Raw genomic sequence first — 5,951 nt, forward strand, 5'->3', positions numbered from 1 at the left:
CTTGTTTCTTCTTATTTACATTCCATTGGTTCTAATAACTTCCCCTGTACATTCCTTGGCATTACCGTCTGTTAGATCTCATTAATATTGTGTTAAAACACGGAAAAACGAGCCCTTAGGTATACACTTCTTTCCCTTATTTCATTGAACGAGGGTCTCGTACTGGCAGACTTGGTGTGTTTAGGTTGTATAAAAGGGACAATTAATCAGCTGCCCGCTCATAATAAGTTCACGTGCTACGTGACGCTAAACATGCGGATAAGAGTGTTTTCACACTCGTTTTTCGGCTTATACATGGCACTGACTGTCACTCCTACTTCTAAATTTACATATAAATCCAAAAAAAAGTGGATGAGTAAAGGCTGCTGTGATAGTTCAGTGGTTAGAGCATCGAACGTGTTATTCGAAGGTCGTAGGTTCGATTCCTGCTCACGGCTGTTTATTTTTTCATCCACTTTTTTTTCTTCTTTCTTCTTATTTACATTCCATTGGTTCTAATAACTTCCCCTGTACATTCCTTGGCATTACTGCCTGTTAGATCTCATTAATATTGTGTTAAAACACGGAAAAACGAGCCCTTAGGTATACACTTCTTTCCCTTATTTCATTGAACGAGGGTCTCGTACTGGCAGACTTGGTGTGTTTTGGTTGTCTAAGAGGGACAATTAATCAGCTGCCCGCTCATAATAAGTTCACGTGCTACGTGACGCCAAAAATGCGAATAAGAGTGTTTTTACACTCGTTTTTTGGCTTATAGATGGCGCTGACTGTCACTCCTACTTCTAAATTCACATATAACCCCCCCCCCACCCCCCCCCAAAAAAAAGTTGATGGAGGGAAGGCCGCTGTGATAGCTCAGTGGTTAGAGCATCGAACGTGTTATTCGAACGTTGTAGGTTCGATTCCTGCTCACGGCTGGTTAGTTTTTCATCCACTTTTCTTTCTTCTTTCTTCTCAATTACATTCCATTGGTTCTAATAACTTCCCCTGTAAATTCCTTGGCATTACTGGCTGTTAGATCTCATTAATATTGTGTTAAAACACGGAAAAACGAGCCCTTAGGTATACACTTCTTTCCCTTATTTCATTGAACGAGGGTCTCGTACTGGCAGACTTGGTGTGTTTAGGTTGTATAAGAGGGACAATTAATCAGCTGCCCGCTCATAATAAGTTCACGTGCTACGTGACGCCAAGCATTCGAATAAGAGTGTTTTTACACTCGTTGTTTGGCTTATAGATGGCGCTGACTGTCACTCCTACTTCTAAATTCACATCAAAACCCCCCCCCCCCCAAAAAAAAAAGTGGATGGAGGGAAGGTCGCTGTGATAGCTCAGTGGTTAGAGCATCGAACGCGTTATTCGAAGGTCGTAGGGTCGATTTCTGCTCACGGCTGGTTATTTTTTCATCCACTTTTCTTTCTTGTTTCTTCTTATTTACGTTCCATTGGTTCTAATAACTTCCCCTGTACATTCCTTGGCATTACTGTCTGTTAGATCTCAATAATATTGTGGTAAAACACGGAAAACGAGCCCTTCGGTACACACTTCTTTCCCTTATATATATATATATATATAAATATATATATATATATATATATATATATATATATATATATATATATATATATATATATATATATATATATATATATGTGTGTGTGTGTGTGTGTGTGTGTGTGTGTGTGTGAGTATATATATGTGTATTTCTTCTGACGAGTAAGTTAGCTTTGCCCCCCATTCGTGAAGGAGGTAGTACGCCCCTGCTTATCCGATCATTTTGAAAAGTTTCACTTGCAACATCTAATTTTTCTCACTTTAAGCACCCTTGCAAAATCAATGGTGCTCCTCCAAAATGGCGGAGATATCAATTACGAGACTGCAATGCCGAGTCCCCTCCCCCTGAATTTTTATCTACACAGGTCTGCTCAGGCACAGTCTCCTCTATGCCTCCACCGCAACGAGAGTGAATCCCTTCATCATTTCTTCCTAACATGCACGTTATATACAAATCAAAAGAAGAGACTGTTAGAAGAGCCTCTCCATAGGTTGGCTCTAAGTTTATTTTTTCCGGTGGTCCTTTCCTTTAGAGCAACTGAAAAGTTATTTAGCCACAGAAACGTTTGTGAGGTCGCATGTGATTTTCTAAAGGCAACTAAACCAATAGAATGTTAAGGTGAGGCATAATTTCACTTTATTTCAAATCATATAAGCTTGTTCTTTTTTCACCTCTATTTATTTTATTTCTTATCTGTCTTATACCGATTGGTTCTTTGTTCAAGCATCCCTATGTAAATAAACAACCCAGCTGGTAAAAAATTCGATCTCACAAATGAGGCGCCATTCGTTTCATGGCTGATCCCCTTGGTGGGTTGCGCCAAGAATTTCAGGAGCGACCGACCGACCGAACGACCGACCTCGGTATTTTGTATTTGGCTCTCAGCTGTACATTCATAGTGTAAATAAACGCGTTTCATTGTCGCAGCATGGTATTAACGCGATAGCATTAAAGAGCTCGTTTTGCACCAATTCCGCTGTCAGCGTTGGCATCGTTGGTTGTGAGTGAAAAAATCATTATCTTATGCGTAATCGCAAGGTTTATAACAACGTAAATAAAATATATGAACCATAAAAACCTTGGAACAGAGTGAGGACTCGACTACGGTATTTGGGGTTATAGTGGGGACCGAACTCGGGTCGGTCGCGTGGCAAGCATATGTTCTACCACACGGCCGCACCACTGCTTGTGAAAACAAGGAAAAGAACTTCTGCTTGAAAATGCAGTGCCAGTAGCTTTCATGCTTCTTAAAACACACGCGCCCTGTATATATTCTTCACAATACAACATAAAATATTGCAGTAATAACGCGTGGTGAAGCGTTCATTGCCAACAGGCATCCGAATATATAATTATCATATTGGCTTCATTGTTGAAAGCCGTCACCCCAGTACTGAAGGCCCACACGCTACTGCGCCTATTCCCTGAACGCCACTTGGTGGGTGCACACCTAATACGAAAAGGTTTCATGCAATAAGTGTTTCAAGGACGCCCTAAGAACAGAATGTCACTATCGCGTTCAAGTCCCAAAGACGAAGCTTTAAGGTCCCCTAAATAAAAGTGATATTCTTTCTTTGAGACCTTCAACGCAAAATTTTTGGTCTGCCTGCCTGCCTGCCTGCCTGTCTGTCTGTCCGTCTGTCTGTCTGTCTGTTTGTCTGTCTGTCTGTCTGTCTGTCTGTATGTCTGTTAACGGTATCCTGAAAGCCGTCACAGTGGCCAAACGATACTCCAAACGGACGACCCCAACCACAGCGCCCACCAGTACTGCTCAAGATTCAGCGTTCGTGCTTGTGCGACTGTCAATTAAAAAGCAATTACTGTGCATATTTGATGCACCATAACTACACGTTAATATTTTGTATGAGAGGCTCTTACTAGAAAAGGCATATAAAAGTAATTATAGGGATCGTAGCGTTTATCATGTTGCGCTGACCATGGAACGCTTGTACGAAAGGCAAGTGTTTCGAACGGTTTGCTAAGATGACATGGTAGTGGCACCTACCCATTGCCTTGCGTTTTACATCCTATTACCTCCGAGACAAGCGCGCAGAGTGCACGCGCTTTGTTTTTCAAGATAACTGCCACATAGCAATCATGTCTCACGTGTGACGTGACTTGATGCGCTCGATCGCCTCCGCTGCACGCTCGGGGCACTCTAATGCAGCGCCTCCATACCACAGTTCATAACTTTTTCTTGCGCTGAACATCAATTGAACGTTTTTGTTCACTCTCTCGAGACTCAAGACTATCGTCTTTCGACAACATTCGCGGTGTAACAAGGAGATACGGGGTCAATTTTTTTGTTCTTCATTTGATATCTTGGTAGCGGATTCAACAGCTATTTCTTGTCAGTTTTTATATACTTGTATAGTGTTTAGGAATAACTGTGATCTGTACGCTATGCTTGAAGTGACACTGTTTCCAATAAATTTCTTGCTTTCCCAAACATTCATCTTTATCATCGCAAAAAGATTATCACAAAAAATAATGTATTTGTCATAGAATCAACAGTTTGGAGCATTCTTATAAAAGTTGAAATGAAATAGCTATATGCTGTCTTTATTTATGAACAATTATTGTGGGTCACATATATGTTTATGAACTGTAAACAGGAAGCCTTGGACTGCATACAACGCTATAAGATGATATGAGCAAAATGTCCCCAATATCAAGCAGCAAGAAGGAAGAAATGCCGCCCAAGAACTCCGTACGAATGGTGAAGCAGCGAAAATTGGAAAGCGCGTTAATAGTATTTAGCAGTCGCTTCAACCCAACGCTGCATTGAAGCGCTTTAAACTTAATGGTTGCATGTTCATGCTTTCCTAATAAGGGTAGACATACGTTTGACTAGGCTATTTATTTCACTTGCAACACATTATGCATCGCGAGTTCGTGGTCACGAAAGAATGTAACGAGCAGTTATATTTGTTTTGCAATGCATAAATCTGGATGTTATAGAACCTACAGGTGGTCGCAGACGTCGCAGCCGAAGGCAATGTGCCACTGGAGAAACTCCCACCGAAACGGGCGCTCACCACGATGAACAAGCTTGCACAATCAACTTACTGATGCTGTTGAGTCCGCAATTGTTGCAAGCCTTTGGCGTGGCGAGCAAACTCGGTTACGTTGTCACCCGTCACTGGCACTTGCAGGCCAGTTTGTCACTTAGCACGGCATGGAAGTTTGTTTGAACTAGAGTACGCGGTGGCTGTCGACACTCGGCCTCCCGAGCCTGATTTTTTGCTGGTACTGCAAAATCAGCCCAGCTAATGTGAACTTTTTCACATTTGCATTGTCGCTTTTTGGACACGTGCTTGGGACCACCGCTGCGGTGAGATAGACGACGTCACTCACACTACAGCCAAGGGCGTTCGTGCTTGGGCACGACGCTGAGGATGACCTAACTGATAGCGCAACCAATAAAACCACTCTTGGCACTGACTTCGAATGATTTTTTCGTTTAAGCTAGCCAGTTTTGCAGTAAAGAAGGCGGAAAATTGCAAAACCTAGCCAGAAAGCAGGCAACTTGAGCCAAAGCAAGTAAAGGTAGCCTGAAGTAACCGTACATTTGTCAAACCAACTTCAATTTTTTTATTTAGGTTGCAAATATTTCCAGCGCTAACACTTCAAAATTATATTTTCTGAGGTTACCGCATAAATTGTTCACTCCAGCAGTCCTTTCATGCAAGGTGAGGGATAGTTGGCACTGTTGAAGGAATATTCTCGTGTGTTGTATATCTTTTCTAGAAAGAACTGGAAGTTGTAACATAAACAACAAAAGCTAAAGAGCTACAACCTAATCAACGCGTCTAAAATCACAGCTGCTAGCGTTGAAGATTAAGCTACTGTCTGCTTCGCAATAACTTATCCCGTCATGGCGAATCCGGAATCGCAATTTGTGTCTGAGCCTAACAAATGGTAAAAATTTCTTATCGCACATTGTGAAGTAATCGAGACTTGGAGAAGAGTGTGCGGCGTTCGAAAGGGAGCACCAAAAAGCCAGGAAACATGACAAAAAATTGGCGCCAAGAGTTCTCGCCAATTACTGCTGTTAGCGCTTGGAGTTCCACCTTTACTTCTTGTATCCTGCGCCTTTTAGAGTGCTCACACAAAAGGTGGAATATCCGATTTCTTATGTTAAAGAGTGCAAGTAGTCGTGGATGCAAAAGGCTTTGAATTGCTGTTCACTTTCAAATCTTGTTTAGAGCTGCATTCAGCAAGGGTTCATTTGAATAATCAGTCTTCGCGCTATAGTTTTTTGTAGGCTAAGTGTACAGTGATGTTTCTTTCCACCAATGTAATCAACATTTTGTTATCCAGAAAGACTGCTCTGACTATGCTAATGTCTTATAAAAGCTTTGTTTTCTCTTCCTATAGCGTGTGCAGACTCAAA

The 5,951-nt window shown here is 41.7% G+C and overlaps 2 non-coding genes across 2 annotated transcripts; both read left to right on the plus strand.

Moving 5' to 3' along the window:
• The first annotated feature begins 364 nt into the window (after positions 1–364).
• TRNAT-UGU (transfer RNA threonine (anticodon UGU)) lies at positions 365–437 on the plus strand. Its single transcript has one exon. It is a non-coding gene; the product is annotated as a tRNA-Thr (tRNA).
• A 407-nt stretch (positions 438–844) lies between these two features.
• Positions 845–917, plus strand: TRNAT-UGU (transfer RNA threonine (anticodon UGU)). The gene has a single exon. It is a non-coding gene; the product is annotated as a tRNA-Thr (tRNA).
• The last annotated feature ends 5,034 nt before the right edge of the window (positions 918–5,951 follow it).

This window comes from Rhipicephalus microplus, chromosome 7 (assembly GCF_043290135.1).
Source record: "Rhipicephalus microplus isolate Deutch F79 chromosome 7, USDA_Rmic, whole genome shotgun sequence".
In the NCBI taxonomy this organism is placed as follows: domain Eukaryota; kingdom Metazoa; phylum Arthropoda; class Arachnida; order Ixodida; family Ixodidae; genus Rhipicephalus; species Rhipicephalus microplus.